The following is a 16930-nucleotide window of genomic DNA, read 5'->3' on the forward strand; positions in this document are numbered from 1 at the left end:
TTATCTCCCTCTGTGGCGCAATGGATAGCGCGTTGGACTTTTAAGTGAATTTGCAAAGTCATTCAAAGGTTGTGGGTTTGAATCCCACCAGAGTCGCATTTTTTACTTTCTTATTCAAACAAGGAACATTATGCATGTGAGGAATGTCTATTTTTGGCCGATGCTTTAATCTTAGTATTTGACCCAAGTTGAACCCATGTATCTAATACAGCATGCAACTGAATCAAAAGCAGTCTGCCTTCCATTGCAACAGGAACATATTGCTCATAAGCAATACAACATCACTGCCAGAAACTTTGCACTTTCCTAATGTATCCTTCCTTCAGAAACATTGTCTTTATAATAGCTGTAAATGAGATAGACCAAAACACGACACCCTACACTCAGACATTTGTTTCTAGCGACATATAAAGTAAAATCTTCTTTCAAAGCTATTTATGGTATATTCTCTTTGTGTTTTTGTATTGTTAACCAATTGTATGTCTGCACTTTTTATCCAGTTCTTTTTTATTAAGGTATGGAATTGTTGTCCAAACGTATTCAGTTTGCAAGAAAATACAGTAATACCCTATTCTCCGAATTTATCCCTAAAGGAACAAAGGTGTAGTTCAAGGTTTCACCCAGAAGTGTGATTCTTCTACAGACATTTTATGTTTCAGAAAACAATTATTCTTTCTTGTATCCCAGAAGGCTTGATAATATGATGTGAAGTAAACACTGGATTGACAAAACCTCGATCATCCCCTGATGTACGCAAGTTGATTGTTATCTGGCTCTGTGGCGCAATGGATAGCGCGTTGGACTTCTAAGTGAATTGGCAAAGTCATTCAAAGGTTGTGGGTTCGAATCCCACCAGAGTCACATTTTTTACTTTCTTATTCAAACAAGGAACATTATGCATGTGAGGAATGTTTATTTTTGGCCCAAGTTGAACCTATGTATCTAATACAGCATGCAACTGAATCAAAAGCAGTCTGCCTTCCATTGCAACAGGAACATATTGCTCATAAGCAATACAACATCACTGCCAGAAACGTTGCACTTTCCTAATGTATCCTTCCTTCAGAAACATTGTCTTTATAATAGCTGTAAATGAGATAGACCAAAAACACGACACCCTACACTCAGACATTTGTTTCTAGCGACATATAAAGTAAAATCTTCTTTCAAAGCTATTTATGGTATATTCTCTTTGTGTTTTTGTATTGTTAACCAATTGTATGGCTGCACTTTTTATCCAGTTCTTTTTTATTAAGGTATGGAATTGTTGTCCAAACGTATTCAGTTTGCAAGAAAATACAGTAATACCCTATTCTCCGAATTTATCCCTAAAGGAACAAAGGTGTAGTTCAAGGTTTCACCCAGAAGTGTGATTCTTCTACAGACATTTTATGTTTCAGAAAACAATTATTCTTTCTTGTATCCCAGAAGGCTTGATAATATGATGTGAAGTAAACACTGGATTGACAAAACCTCGATCATCCCCTGATGTACGCAAGTTGATTGTCATCTGGCTCTGTGGCGCAATGGATAGCGCGTTGGACTTCTAAGTGAATTGGCAAAGTCATTCAAAGGTTGTGGGTTCGAATCCCACCAGAGTCGCATTTTTTACTTTCTTATTCAAACAAGGAACATTATGCATGTGAGGAATGTTTATTTTTGGCCGATGCTTTAATCTTAGTATTTGACCCAAGTTGAACCTATGTATCTAATACAGCATGCAACTGAATCAAAAGCAGTCTGCCTTCCATTGCAACAGGAACATATTGCTCATAAGCAATACAACATCACTGCCAGAAACTTTGCACTTTCCTAATGTATCCTTCCTTCAGAAACATTGTCTTTATAATAGCTGTAAATGAGATAGACCAAAAACACTACACCCTACACTCAGACATTTGTTTCTAGCGACATATAAAGTAAAATCTTCTTTCAAAGCTATTTATGGTATATTCTCTTTGTGTTTTTGTATTGTTAACCAATTGCATGTCTGCACTTTTTATCCAGTTCTTTTTTTATTAAGGTATGGAAATGTTGTCCAAACGTATTCAGTTTGCAAGAAAATACAGTAATACCCTATTCTCCGAATTTATCCCTAAAGGAACAAAGGTGTAGTTCAAGGTTTCACCCAGAAGTGTGATTCTTCTACAGACATTTTATGTTTCAGAAAACAATTATTCTTTCTTGTATCCCAGAAAGCTTGATAATATGATGTGAAGTAAACACTGGATTGACAAAACTTCGATCATCCCTTACTGTACGCAAGTGGATTTTTATCTCCCTCTGTGGCGCAATGGATAGCGCATTGGACTTCTAAGTGAATTTGCAAAGTCATTCAAAGGTTGTGGGTTTGAATCCCACCAGAGTCGCATTTTTTACTTTCTTATTCAAACAAGGAACATTATGCATGTGAGGAATGTTTATTTTTGGCCGATGCTTTAATCTTAGTATTTGACCCAAGTTGAACCTATGTATCTAATACAGCATGCAACTGAATCAAAAGCAGTCTGCCTTCCATTGCAACAGGAACATATTGCTCATAAGGAATACAACATCACTGCCAAAAACTTTGCACTTTCCTAATGTATCCTTCCTTCAGAAACATTGTCTTTATAATAGCTGTAAATGAGATAGACCAAAAACACGACACCCTACACTCAGACATTTGTTTCTAGCGACATATAAAGTAAAATCTTCTTTCAAAGCTATTTATGGTATATTCTCTTTGTGTTTTTGTATTGTTAACCAATTGTATGGCTGCACTTTTTATCCAGTTCTTTTTTATTAAGGTATGAAATTGTTGTCCAAACCAATTCACTTGGCAAGAAAATACTGTAATACCCTATTCTCTGAATTTCTCCCCAAGCGAACAAAGGTGCAGTTCAAGGTTTCACCCCGAACTGTGATTCTTGCTACAGACATTTAATGTTTCAGAAAACAATCATTCTTTCATGTATCCCAGAAGGCTTGATAATATGATGTGAAGTAAACACTGGATTGACAAAACTTCGATCATCCCTTAATGTACGCAAGTTGATTTTCATCTGGCTCTGTGGCACAATGGATAGCGCGTTGGACTTCTAAGTGAATTGGCAAAGTCATTCAAAGGTTGTGGGTTCGAATCCGACCAGAGTTGCATTTTTTACTTTCTTATTCAAACAAGGAACATTATGCATGTGAGGAATGTTTATTTTTGGCCGATGCTTTAATCTTAGTATTTGACCCAAGTTGAACCTATGTATCTAATACAGCATGCAACTGAATCAAAAGCAGTCTGCCTTCCATTGCAACAGGAACATATTGCTCATAAGCAATACAACATCACTACCAGAAACTTGGCACTTTTCTAATGTATCCTTCCTTCAGAAACATTGTCTTTATAATAGCTGTAAATGAGATAGACCAAAACACGACACCCTACACTCAGACATTTGTTTCTAGCGACATATAAAGTAAAATCTTCTTTCAAAGCTATTTATGGTATATTCTCTTTGTGTTTTTGTATTGTTAACCAATTGTATGTCTGCACTTTTTATCCAGTTCTTTTTTATTAAGGTATGGAATTGTTGTCCAAACGTATTCAGTTTGCAAGAAAATACAGTAATACCCTATTCTCCGAATTTATCCCTAAAGGAACAAAGGTGTAGTTCAAGGTTTCACCCAGAAGTGTGATTCTTCTACAGACATTTTATGTTTCAGAAAACAATTATTCTTTCTTGTATCCCAGAAGGCTTGATAATATGATGTGAAGTAAACACTGGATTGACAAAACCTCGATCATCCCCTGATGTACGCAAGTTGATTGTCATCTGGCTCTGTGGCGCAATGGATAGCGCGTTGGACTTCTAAGTGAATTGGCAAAGTCATTCAAAGGTTGTGGGTTCGAATCCCACCAGAGTCGCATTTTTTACTTTCTTATTCAAACAAGGAACATTATGCATGTGAGGAATGTTTATTTTTGGCCGATGCTTTAATCTTAGTATTTGACCCAAGTTGAACCTATGTATCTAATACAGCATGCAACTGAATCAAAAGCAGTCTGCCTTCCATTGCAACAGGAACATATTGCTCATAAGCAATACAACATCACTGCCAGAAACCTTGCACTTTCCTAATGTATCCTTCCTTCAGAAACATTGTCTTTATAATAGCTGTAAATGAGATAGACCAAAAACACGACACCCTACACTCAGACATTTGTTTCTAGCGACATATAAAGTAAAATCTTCTTTCAAAGCTATTTATGGTATATTCTCTTTGTGTTTTTGTATTGTTAACCAATTGTATGGCTGCACTTTTTATCCAGTTCTTTTTTATTAAGGTATGGAATTGTTGTCCAAACGTATTCAGTTTGCAAGAAAATACAGTAATACCCTATTCTCCGAATTTATCCCTAAAGGAACAAAGGTGTAGTTCAAGGTTTCACCCAGAAGTGTGATTCTTCTACAGACATTTTATGTTTCAGAAAACAATTATTCTTTCTTGTATCCCAGAAGGCTTGATAATATGATGTGAAGTAAACACTGGATTGACAAAACCTCGATCATCCCCTGATGTACGCAAGTTGATTGTCATCTGGCTCTGTGGCGCAATGGATAGCGCGTTGGACTTCTAAGTGAATTGGCAAAGTCATTCAAAGGTTGTGGGTTCGAATCCCACCAGAGTCGCATTTTTTACTTTCTTATTCAAACAAGGAACATTATGCATGTGAGGAATGTTTATTTTTGGCCGATGCTTTAATCTTAGTATTTGACCCAAGTTGAACCTATGTATCTAATACAGCATGCAACTGAATCAAAAGCAGTCTGCCTTCCATTGCAACAGGAACATATTGCTCATAAGCAATACAACATCACTGCCAGAAACTTTGCACTTTCCTAATGTATCCTTCCTTCAGAAACATTGTCTTTATAATAGCTGTAAATGAGATAGACCAAAAACACGACACCCTACACTCAGACATTTGTTTCTAGCGACATATAAAGTAAAATCTTCTTTCAAAGCTATTTATGGTATATTCTCTTTGTGTTTTTGTATTGTTAACCAATTGCATGTCTGCACTTTTTATCCAGTTCTTTTTTTATTAAGGTATGGAAATGTTGTCCAAACGTATTCAGTTTGCAAGAAAATACAGTAATACCCTATTCTCCGAATTTATCCCTAAAGGAACAAAGGTGTAGTTCAAGGTTTCACCCAGAAGTGTGATTCTTCTACAGACATTTTATGTTTCAGAAAACAATTATTCTTTCTTGTATCCCAGAAAGCTTGATAATATGATGTGAAGTAAACACTGGATTGACAAAACTTCGATCATCCCTTACTGTACGCAAGTGGATTTTTATCTCCCTCTGTGGCGCAATGGATAGCGCATTGGACTTCTAAGTGAATTTGCAAAGTCATTCAAAGGTTGTGGGTTTGAATCCCACCAGAGTCGCATTTTTTACTTTCTTATTCAAACAAGGAACATTATGCATGTGAGGAATGTTTATTTTTGGCCGATGCTTTAATCTTAGTATTTGACCCAAGTTGAACCTATGTATCTAATACAGCATGCAACTGAATCAAAAGCAGTCTGCCTTCCATTGCAACAGGAACATATTGCTCATAAGGAATACAACATCACTGCCAAAAACTTTGCACTTTCCTAATGTATCCTTCCTTCAGAAACATTGTCTTTATAATAGCTGTAAATGAGATAGACCAAAAACACGACACCCTACACTCAGACATTTGTTTCTAGCGACATATAAAGTAAAATCTTCTTTCAAAGCTATTTATGGTATATTCTCTTTGTGTTTTTGTATTGTTAACCAATTGTATGGCTGCACTTTTTATCCAGTTCTTTTTTATTAAGGTATGAAATTGTTGTCCAAACCAATTCACTTGGCAAGAAAATACTGTAATACCCTATTCTCTGAATTTCTCCCCAAGCGAACAAAGGTGCAGTTCAAGGTTTCACCCCGAACTGTGATTCTTGCTACAGACATTTAATGTTTCAGAAAACAATCATTCTTTCATGTATCCCAGAAGGCTTGATAATATGATGTGAAGTAAACACTGGATTGACAAAACTTCGATCATCCCTTAATGTACGCAAGTTGATTTTCATCTGGCTCTGTGGCACAATGGATAGCGCGTTGGACTTCTAAGTGAATTGGCAAAGTCATTCAAAGGTTGTGGGTTCGAATCCGACCAGAGTTGCATTTTTTACTTTCTTATTCAAACAAGGAACATTATGCATGTGAGGAATGTTTATTTTTGGCCGATGCTTTAATCTTAGTATTTGACCCAAGTTGAACCTATGTATCTAATACAGCATGCAACTGAATCAAAAGCAGTCTGCCTTCCATTGCAACAGGAACATATTGCTCATAAGCAATACAACATCACTACCAGAAACTTGGCACTTTTCTAATGTATCCTTCCTTCAGAAACATTGTCTTTATAATAGCTGTAAATGAGATAGACCAAAACACGACACCCTACACTCAGACATTTGTTTCTAGCGACATATAAAGTAAAATCTTCTTTCAAAGCTATTTATGGTATATTCTCTTTGTGTTTTTGTATTGTTAACCAATTGTATGTCTGCACTTTTTATCCAGTTCTTTTTTATTAAGGTATGGAATTGTTGTCCAAACGTATTCAGTTTGCAAGAAAATACAGTAATACCCTATTCTCCGAATTTATCCCTAAAGGAACAAAGGTGTAGTTCAAGGTTTCACCCAGAAGTGTGATTCTTCTACAGACATTTTATGTTTCAGAAAACAATTATTCTTTCTTGTATCCCAGAAGGCTTGATAATATGATGTGAAGTAAACACTGGATTGACAAAACCTCGATCATCCCCTGATGTACGCAAGTTGATTGTCATCTGGCTCTGTGGCGCAATGGATAGCGCGTTGGACTTCTAAGTGAATTGGCAAAGTCATTCAAAGGTTGTGGGTTCGAATCCCACCAGAGTCGCATTTTTTACTTTCTTATTCAAACAAGGAACATTATGCATGTGAGGAATGTTTATTTTTGGCCGATGCTTTAATCTTAGTATTTGACCCAAGTTGAACCTATGTATCTAATACAGCATGCAACTGAATCAAAAGCAGTCTGCCTTCCATTGCAACAGGAACATATTGCTCATAAGCAATACAACATCACTGCCAGAAACCTTGCACTTTCCTAATGTATCCTTCCTTCAGAAACATTGTCTTTATAATAGCTGTAAATGAGATAGACCAAAAACACGACACCCTACACTCAGACATTTGTTTCTAGCGACATATAAAGTAAAATCTTCTTTCAAAGCTATTTATGGTATATTCTCTTTGTGTTTTTGTATTGTTAACCAATTGTATGGCTGCACTTTTTATCCAGTTCTTTTTTATTAAGGTATGGAATTGTTGTCCAAACGTATTCAGTTTGCAAGAAAATACAGTAATACCCTATTCTCCGAATTTATCCCTAAAGGAACAAAGGTGTAGTTCAAGGTTTCACCCAGAAGTGTGATTCTTCTACAGACATTTTATGTTTCAGAAAACAATTATTCTTTCTTGTATCCCAGAAGGCTTGATAATATGATGTGAAGTAAACACTGGATTGACAAAACCTCGATCATCCCCTGATGTACGCAAGTTGATTGTCATCTGGCTCTGTGGCGCAATGGATAGCGCGTTGGACTTCTAAGTGAATTGGCAAAGTCATTCAAAGGTTGTGGGTTCGAATCCCACCAGAGTCGCATTTTTTACTTTCTTATTCAAACAAGGAACATTATGCATGTGAGGAATGTTTATTTTTGGCCGATGCTTTAATCTTAGTATTTGACCCAAGTTGAACCTATGTATCTAATACAGCATGCAACTGAATCAAAAGCAGTCTGCCTTCCATTGCAACAGGAACATATTGCTCATAAGCAATACAACATCACTGCCAGAAACTTTGCACTTTCCTAATGTATCCTTCCTTCAGAAACATTGTCTTTATAATAGCTGTAAATGAGATAGACCAAAAACACGACACCCTACACTCAGACATTTGTTTCTAGCGACATATAAAGTAAAATCTTCTTTCAAAGCTATTTATGGTATATTCTCTTTGTGTTTTTGTATTGTTAACCAATTGCATGTCTGCACTTTTTATCCAGTTCTTTTTTTATTAAGGTATGGAAATGTTGTCCAAACGTATTCAGTTTGCAAGAAAATACAGTAATACCCTATTCTCCGAATTTATCCCTAAAGGAACAAAGGTGTAGTTCAAGGTTTCACCCAGAAGTGTGATTCTTCTACAGACATTTTATGTTTCAGAAAACAATTATTCTTTCTTGTATCCCAGAAAGCTTGATAATATGATGTGAAGTAAACACTGGATTGACAAAACTTCGATCATCCCTTACTGTACGCAAGTGGATTTTTATCTCCCTCTGTGGCGCAATGGATAGCGCGTTGGACTTCTAAGTGAATTTGCAAAGTCATTCAAAGGTTGTGGGTTTGAATCCCACCAGAGTCGCATTTTTTACTTTCTTATTCAAACAAGGAACATTATGCATGTGAGGAATGTTTATTTTTGGCCGATGCTTTAATCTTAGTATTTGACCCAAGTTGAACCTATGTATCTAATACAGCATGCAACTGAATCAAAAGCAGTCTGCCTTCCATTGCAACAGGAACATATTGCTCATAAGGAATACAACATCACTGCCAAAAACTTTGCACTTTCCTAATGTATCCTTCCTTCAGAAACATTGTCTTTATAATAGCTGTAAATGAGATAGACCAAAAACACGACACCCTACACTCAGACATTTGTTTCTAGCGACATATAAAGTAAAATCTTCTTTCAAAGCTATTTATGGTATATTCTCTTTGTGTTTTTGTATTGTTAACCAATTGTATGGCTGCACTTTTTATCCAGTTCTTTTTTATTAAGGTATGAAATTGTTGTCCAAACCAATTCACTTGGCAAGAAAATACTGTAATACCCTATTCTCTGAATTTCTCCCCAAGCGAACAAAGGTGCAGTTCAAGGTTTCACCCCGAACTGTGATTCTTGCTACAGACATTTAATGTTTCAGAAAACAATCATTCTTTCATGTATCCCAGAAGGCTTGATAATATGATGTGAAGTAAACACTGGATTGACAAAACTTCGATCATCCCTTAATGTACGCAAGTTGATTTTCATCTGGCTCTGTGGCACAATGGATAGCGCGTTGGACTTCTAAGTGAATTGGCAAAGTCATTCAAAGGTTGTGGGTTCGAATCCGACCAGAGTTGCATTTTTTACTTTCTTATTCAAACAAGGAACATTATGCATGTGAGGAATGTTTATTTTTGGCCGATGCTTTAATCTTAGTATTTGACCCAAGTTGAACCTATGTATCTAATACAGCATGCAACTGAATCAAAAGCAGTCTGCCTTCCATTGCAACAGGAACATATTGCTCATAAGCAATACAACATCACTACCAGAAACTTGGCACTTTTCTAATGTATCCTTCCTTCAGAAACATTGTCTTTATAATAGCTGTAAATGAGATAGACCAAAACACGACACCCTACACTCAGACATTTGTTTCTAGCGACATATAAAGTAAAATCTTCTTTCAAAGCTATTTATGGTATATTCTCTTTGTGTTTTTGTATTGTTAACCAATTGTATGTCTGCACTTTTTATCCAGTTCTTTTTTATTAAGGTATGGAATTGTTGTCCAAACGTATTCAGTTTGCAAGAAAATACAGTAATACCCTATTCTCCGAATTTATCCCTAAAGGAACAAAGGTGTAGTTCAAGGTTTCACCCAGAAGTGTGATTCTTCTGCAGACATTTTATGTTTCAGAAAACAATTATTCTTTCTTGTATCCCAGAAGGCTTGATAATATGATGTGAAGTAAACACTGGATTGACAAAACCTCGATCATCCCCTGATGTACGCAAGTTGATTGTCATCTGGCTCTGTGGCGCAATGGATAGCGCGTTGGACTTCTAAGTGAATTGGCAAAGTCATTCAAAGGTTGTGGGTTCGAATCCCACCAGAGTCGCATTTTTTACTTTCTTATTCAAACAAGGAACATTATGCATGTGAGGAATGTTTATTTTTGGCCGATGCTTTAATCTTAGTATTTGACCCAAGTTGAACCTATGTATCTAATACAGCATGCAACTGAATCAAAAGCAGTCTGCCTTCCATTGCAACAGGAACATATTGCTCATAAGCAATACAACATCACTGCCAGAAACCTTGCACTTTCCTAATGTATCCTTCCTTCAGAAACATTGTCTTTATAATAGCTGTAAATGAGATAGACCAAAAACACGACACCCTACACTCAGACATTTGTTTCTAGCGACATATAAAGTAAAATCTTCTTTCAAAGCTATTTATGGTATATTCTCTTTGTGTTTTTGTATTGTTAACCAATTGTATGGCTGCACTTTTTATCCAGTTCTTTTTTATTAAGGTATGGAATTGTTGTCCAAACGTATTCAGTTTGCAAGAAAATACAGTAATACCCTATTCTCCGAATTTATCCCTAAAGGAACAAAGGTGTAGTTCAAGGTTTCACCCAGAAGTGTGATTCTTCTACAGACATTTTATGTTTCAGAAAACAATTATTCTTTCTTGTATCCCAGAAGGCTTGATAATATGATGTGAAGTAAACACTGGATTGACAAAACTTCGATCATCCCTTAATGTACGCAAGTCGATTTTCATCTGGCTCTGTGGCGCAATGGATAGCGCGTTGGACTTCTAAGTGAATTGGCAAAGTCATTCAAAGGTTGTGGCTTCGAATCCCACCAGAGTCGTATTTTTTACTTTCTTATTCAAACAAGGAACATTATGCATGTGAGGAATGTTTATTTTTGGCCGATGCTTTAATCTTAGTATTTGACCCAAGTTGAACCTATGTATCTAATACAGCATGCAACTGAATCAAAAGCAGTCTGCCTTCCATTGCAACAGGAACATATTGCTCATAAGGAATACAACATCACTGCCAAAAATTTTGCACTTTCCTAATGTATCCTTCCTTCAGAAACATTGTCTTTATAATAGCTGTAAATGAGATAGACCAAAAACACGACACCCTACACTCAGACATTTGTTTCTAGCGACATATAAAGTAAAATCTTCTTTCAAAGCTATTTATGGTATATTCTCTTTGTGTTTTTGTATTGTTAACCAATTGTATGGCTGCACTTTTTATCCAGTTCTTTTTTATTAAGGTATGGAATTGTTGTCCAAACGTATTCAGTTTGCAAGAAAATACAGTAATACCCTATTCTCCGAATTTATCCCTAAAGGAACAAAGGTGTAGTTCAAGGTTTCACCCAGAAGTGTGATTCTTCTACAGACATTTTATGTTTCAGAAAACAATTATTCTTTCTTGTATCCCAGAAGGCTTGATAATATGATGTGAAGTAAACACTGGATTGACAAAACTTCGATCACCCCTTAATGTACGCAAGTTGATTTTCATCTGGCTCTGTGGCGCAATGGATAGCGCGTTGGACTTCTAAGTGAATTGGCAAAGTCATTCAAAGGTTGTGGGTACGAATCCCACCAGAGTCGCATTTTTTACTTTCTAATTCAAACAAGGAACATTATGCATGTGAGGAATGTTTATTTTTGGCCGATGCTTTAATCTTAGTATTTGACCCAAGTTGAACCTATGTATCTAATACAGCATGCAACTGAATCAAAAGCAGTCTGCCTTCCATTGCAACAGGAACATATTGCTCATAAGCAATACAACATCACTACCAGAAACTTGGCACTTTTCTAATGTATCCTTCCTTCAGAAACATTGTCTTTATAATAGCTGTAAATGAGATAGACCAAAAACACGACACCCTACACTCAGACGTTTGTTTCTAGCGACATATAAAGTAAAATCTTCTTTCAAAGCTATTTATGGTATATTCTCTTTGTGTTTTTGTATTGTTAACCAATTGTATGTCTGCACTTTTTATCCAGTTCTTTTTTATTAAGGTATGAAATTGTTGTCCAAACCAATTCACTTGGCAAGAAAATACTGTAATACCCTATTCTCTGAATTTCTCCCCAAGCGAACAAAGGTGCAGTTCAAGGTTTCACCCCGAACTGTGATTCTTGCTACAGACATTTAATGTTTCAGAAAACAATCATTCTTTCATGTATCCCAGAAGGCATGATAATATGATGTGAAGTAAACACTGGATTGACAAAACTTCGATCATCCCTTAATGTACGCAAGTTGATTTTCATCTGGCTCTGTGGCACAATGGATAGCGCGTTGGACTTCTATGTGAATTGGCAAAGTCATTCAAAGGTTGTGGGTTCGAATCCGACCAGAGTTGCATTTTTTACTTTCTTATTCAAACAAGGAACATTATGCATGTGAGGAATGTTTATTTTTGCCCGATGCTTTAATCTTAGTATTTGACCCAAGTTGAACCTATGTATCTAATACAGCATGCAACTGAATCAAAAGCAGTCTGCCTTCCATTGCAACAGGAACATATTGCTCATAAGCAATACAACATCACTACCAGAAACTTGGCACTTTTCTAATGTATCCTTCCTTCAGAAACATTGTCTTTATAATAGCTGTAAATGAGATAGACCAAAACACGACACCCTACGCTCAGACATTTGTTTCTAGCGACATATAAAGTAAAATCTTCTTTCAAAGCTATTTATGGTATATTCTCTTTGTGTTTTTGTATTGTTAACCAATTGTATGTCTGCACTTTTTATCCAGTTCTTTTTTATTAAGGTATGGAATTGTTGTCCAAACCAATTCACTTGGCAAGAAAATACTGTAATACCCTATTCTCCGAATTTATCCCTAAAGGAACAAAGGTGTAGTTCAAGGTTTCACCCAGAAGTGTGATTCTTCTACAGACATTTTATGTTTCAGAAAACAATTATTCTTTCTTGTATCCCAGAAGGCTTGATAATATGATGTGAAGTAAACACTGGATTGACAAAACTTCGATCATCCCTTAATGTACGCAAGTTGATTTTCAACTGGCTCTGTGGCGCAATGGATAGCGCGTTGGACTTCTAAGTGAATTGGCAAAGTCATTCAAAGGTTGTGGGTTCGAATCCCCCCAGAGTCGTATTTTTTACTTTCTTATTCAAACAAGGAACATTATGCATGTGAGGAATGTTTATTTTTGGCCGATGCTTTAATCTTAGTATTTGACCCAAGTTGAACCTATGTATCTAATACAGCATGCAACTGAATCAAAAGCAGTCTGCCTTCCATTGCAACAGGAACATATTGCTCATAAGCAATACAACATCACTGCCAGAAACTTTGCACTTTCCTAATGTATCCTTCCTTCAGAAACATTGTCTTTATAATAGCTGTAAATGAGATAGACCAAAAACACGACACCCTACACTCAGACATTTGTTTCTAGCGACATATAAAGTAAAATCTTCTTTCAAAGCTATTTATGGTATATTCTCTTTGTGTTTTTGTATTGTTAACCAATTGTATGGCTGCACTTTTTATCCAGTTCTTTTTTATTAAGGTATGGAATTGTTGTCCAAACGTATTCAGTTTGCAAGAAAATACAGTAATACCCTATTCTCCGAATTTATCCCTAAAGGAACAAAAGTGTAGTTCAAGGTTTCACCCAGAAGTGTGATTCTTCTACAGACATTTTATGTTTCAGAAAACAATTATTCTTTCTTGTATCCCAGAAGGCTTGATAATATGATGTGAAGTAAACACTGGATTGACAAAACTTCGATCATCCCTTAATGTACGCAAGTTCATTTTCCTCTGGCTCTGTGGTGCAATGGATAGCGCGTTGGACTTCTAAGTGAATTGGCAAAGTCATTCAAAGGTTGTGGGTTTGAATCCCACCAGAGTCGCATTTTATACTTTCTAATTCAAACAAGGTACATTATGCATGTGAGGAATGTTTATTTTTGGCCGATGCTTTAATCTTAGTATTTGACCCAAGTTGAACCTATGTATCTAATACTGCATGCAACTGAATCAAAAACAGTCTGCCTTCCATTGCAACAGGAACATATTGCTCATAAGCAATACAACATCACTGCCAGAAACTTTGCACTTTCCTAATGTATCCTTCCTTCAGAAACATTGTATTTATAATAGCTGTAAATGAGATAGACCAAAAACACGACACCCGACACTCAGACATTTGTTTCTAGCGACATATAAAGTAAAATCTTCTTTCAAAGCTATCTTTGTGTTTTTGTATTGTTAACCAATTGTATGTCTGCACTTTTTATCCAGTTCTTTTTTATTAAGGTATGAAATTGTTGTCCAAACCAATTCACTTGGCAAGAAAATACTGTAATACCCTATTCTCTGAATTTCTCCCCAAGCGAACAAAGGTGCAGTTCAAGGTTTCACCCCGAACTGTGATTCTTGCTACAGACATTTAATGTTTCAGAAAACAATCATTCTTTCATGTATCCCAGAAGGCTTGATAATGTGATGTGAAGTAAACACTGGATTGACAAAACTTAGATCATCCCTTACTGTATGCAAGTGGATTTTCATCTGGCTCTGTGGCGCAATGGATAGCGCGTTGGACTTCTAAGTGAATTGGCAAAGTCATTCAAAGGTTGTGGGTTCGAATCCAACCAGAGTCGCATTTTTTACTTTCTTATTCAAATAAGGAACATTATGCATGTGAGGAATGTTTATTTTTGGCCGATGCTTTAATCTTAGTATTTCACCCAAGTTGAACCTATGTATCTAATACAGCATGCAACTGAATCAAAAGCAGTCTGCCTTCCATGGCAACAGGAACATATTGCTCATAAGCAATACAACATCACTGCCAGAAACTTTGCACTTTCCTAATGTATCCTTCCTTCAGAAACATTGTCTTTATAATAGCTGTAAATGAGATAGACCAAAAACACGACACCCTACACTCAGACATTTGTTTCTAGCGACATATAAAGTAAAATCTTCTTTCAAAGCTATTTATGGTATATTCTCTTTGTGTTTTTGTATTGTTAACCAATTGCATGTCTGCACTTTTTATCCAGTTCTTTTTTTATTAAGGTATGGAAATGTTGTCCAAACGTATTCAGTTTGCAAGAAAATACAGTAATACCCTATTCTCCGAATTTATCCCTAAAGGAACAAAGGTGTAGTTCAAGGTTTCACCCAGAAGTGTGATTCTTCTACAGACATTTTATGTTTCAGAAAACAATTATTCTTTCTTGTATCCCAGAAAGCTTGATAATATGATGTGAAGTAAACACTGGATTGACAAAACTTCGATCATCCCTTACTGTACGCAAGTGGATTTTTATCTCCCTCTGTGGCGCAATGGATAGCGCATTGGACTTCTAAGTGAATTTGCAAAGTCATTCAAAGGTTGTGGGTTTGAATCCCACCAGAGTCGCATTTTTTACTTTCTTATTCAAACAAGGAACATTATGCATGTGAGGAATGTTTATTTTTGGCCGATGCTTTAATCTTAGTATTTGACCCAAGTTGAACCTATGTATCTAATACAGCATGCAACTGAATCAAAAGCAGTCTGCCTTCCATTGCAACAGGAACATATTGCTCATAAGGAATACAACATCACTGCCAAAAACTTTGCACTTTCCTAATGTATCCTTCCTTCAGAAACATTGTCTTTATAATAGCTGTAAATGAGATAGACCAAAAACACGACACCCTACACTCAGACATTTGTTTCTAGCGACATATAAAGTAAAATCTTCTTTCAAAGCTATTTATGGTATATTCTCTTTGTGTTTTTGTATTGTTAACCAATTGTATGGCTGCACTTTTTATCCAGTTCTTTTTTATTAAGGTATGAAATTGTTGTCCAAACCAATTCACTTGGCAAGAAAATACTGTAATACCCTATTCTCTGAATTTCTCCCCAAGCGAACAAAGGTGCAGTTCAAGGTTTCACCCCGAACTGTGATTCTTGCTACAGACATTTAATGTTTCAGAAAACAATCATTCTTTCATGTATCCCAGAAGGCTTGATAATATGATGTGAAGTAAACACTGGATTGACAAAACTTCGATCATCCCTTAATGTACGCAAGTTGATTTTCATCTGGCTCTGTGGCACAATGGATAGCGCGTTGGACTTCTAAGTGAATTGGCAAAGTCATTCAAAGGTTGTGGGTTCGAATCCGACCAGAGTTGCATTTTTTACTTTCTTATTCAAACAAGGAACATTATGCATGTGAGGAATGTTTATTTTTGGCCGATGCTTTAATCTTAGTATTTGACCCAAGTTGAACCTATGTATCTAATACAGCATGCAACTGAATCAAAAGCAGTCTGCCTTCCATTGCAACAGGAACATATTGCTCATAAGCAATACAACATCACTACCAGAAACTTGGCACTTTTCTAATGTATCCTTCCTTCAGAAACATTGTCTTTATAATAGCTGTAAATGAGATAGACCAAAACACGACACCCTACACTCAGACATTTGTTTCTAGCGACATATAAAGTAAAATCTTCTTTCAAAGCTATTTATGGTATATTCTCTTTGTGTTTTTGTATTGTTAACCAATTGTATGTCTGCACTTTTTATCCAGTTCTTTTTTATTAAGGTATGGAATTGTTGTCCAAACGTATTCAGTTTGCAAGAAAATACAGTAATACCCTATTCTCCGAATTTATCCCTAAAGGAACAAAGGTGTAGTTCAAGGTTTCACCCAGAAGTGTGATTCTTCTACAGACATTTTATGTTTCAGAAAACAATTATTCTTTCTTGTATCCCAGAAGGCTTGATAATATGATGTGAAGTAAACACTGGATTGACAAAACCTCGATCATCCCCTGATGTACGCAAGTTGATTGTCATCTGGCTCTGTGGCGCAATGGATAGCGCGTTGGACTTCTAAGTGAATTGGCAAAGTCATTCAAAGGTTGTGGGTTCGAATCCCACCAGAGTCGCATTTTTTACTTTCTTA

The 16930-nt window shown here is 36.1% G+C and overlaps 9 non-coding genes across 9 annotated transcripts; all 9 read left to right on the forward strand.

Annotated features, from left to right (window-relative positions):
• The first annotated feature begins 771 nt into the window (after positions 1-771).
• Positions 772-861, forward strand: TRNAR-UCU (transfer RNA arginine (anticodon UCU)). The gene is given in 2 exon segments: positions 772-808; positions 826-861. It is a non-coding gene; the product is annotated as a tRNA-Arg (tRNA).
• A 651-nt stretch (positions 862-1512) lies between these two features.
• Positions 1513-1602, forward strand: TRNAR-UCU (transfer RNA arginine (anticodon UCU)). The gene is given in 2 exon segments: positions 1513-1549; positions 1567-1602. It is a non-coding gene; the product is annotated as a tRNA-Arg (tRNA).
• A 2209-nt stretch (positions 1603-3811) lies between these two features.
• On the forward strand, positions 3812-3901 carry TRNAR-UCU (transfer RNA arginine (anticodon UCU)). The gene is given in 2 exon segments: positions 3812-3848; positions 3866-3901. It is a non-coding gene; the product is annotated as a tRNA-Arg (tRNA).
• Positions 3902-4577: 676 nt separating this feature from the next.
• On the forward strand, positions 4578-4667 carry TRNAR-UCU (transfer RNA arginine (anticodon UCU)). Its single transcript is given in 2 exon segments — positions 4578-4614; positions 4632-4667. It is a non-coding gene; the product is annotated as a tRNA-Arg (tRNA).
• Positions 4668-6876: 2209 nt separating this feature from the next.
• Positions 6877-6966, forward strand: TRNAR-UCU (transfer RNA arginine (anticodon UCU)). Its single transcript is given in 2 exon segments — positions 6877-6913; positions 6931-6966. It is a non-coding gene; the product is annotated as a tRNA-Arg (tRNA).
• A 676-nt stretch (positions 6967-7642) lies between these two features.
• Positions 7643-7732, forward strand: TRNAR-UCU (transfer RNA arginine (anticodon UCU)). The gene is given in 2 exon segments: positions 7643-7679; positions 7697-7732. It is a non-coding gene; the product is annotated as a tRNA-Arg (tRNA).
• Positions 7733-9941: 2209 nt separating this feature from the next.
• TRNAR-UCU (transfer RNA arginine (anticodon UCU)) lies at positions 9942-10031 on the forward strand. The gene is given in 2 exon segments: positions 9942-9978; positions 9996-10031. It is a non-coding gene; the product is annotated as a tRNA-Arg (tRNA).
• A 2974-nt stretch (positions 10032-13005) lies between these two features.
• TRNAR-UCU (transfer RNA arginine (anticodon UCU)) lies at positions 13006-13095 on the forward strand. Its single transcript is given in 2 exon segments — positions 13006-13042; positions 13060-13095. It is a non-coding gene; the product is annotated as a tRNA-Arg (tRNA).
• Positions 13096-16823: 3728 nt separating this feature from the next.
• Positions 16824-16913, forward strand: TRNAR-UCU (transfer RNA arginine (anticodon UCU)). The gene is given in 2 exon segments: positions 16824-16860; positions 16878-16913. It is a non-coding gene; the product is annotated as a tRNA-Arg (tRNA).
• Positions 16914-16930: the final 17 nt, after the last annotated feature.

Source organism: Ambystoma mexicanum (genome assembly GCF_040938575.1).
Source record: "Ambystoma mexicanum isolate Mex_15411 chromosome 12 unlocalized genomic scaffold, UKY_AmexF1_1 Mex_chr12_unloc.1, whole genome shotgun sequence".
NCBI lineage: Eukaryota > Metazoa > Chordata > Amphibia > Caudata > Ambystomatidae > Ambystoma > Ambystoma mexicanum.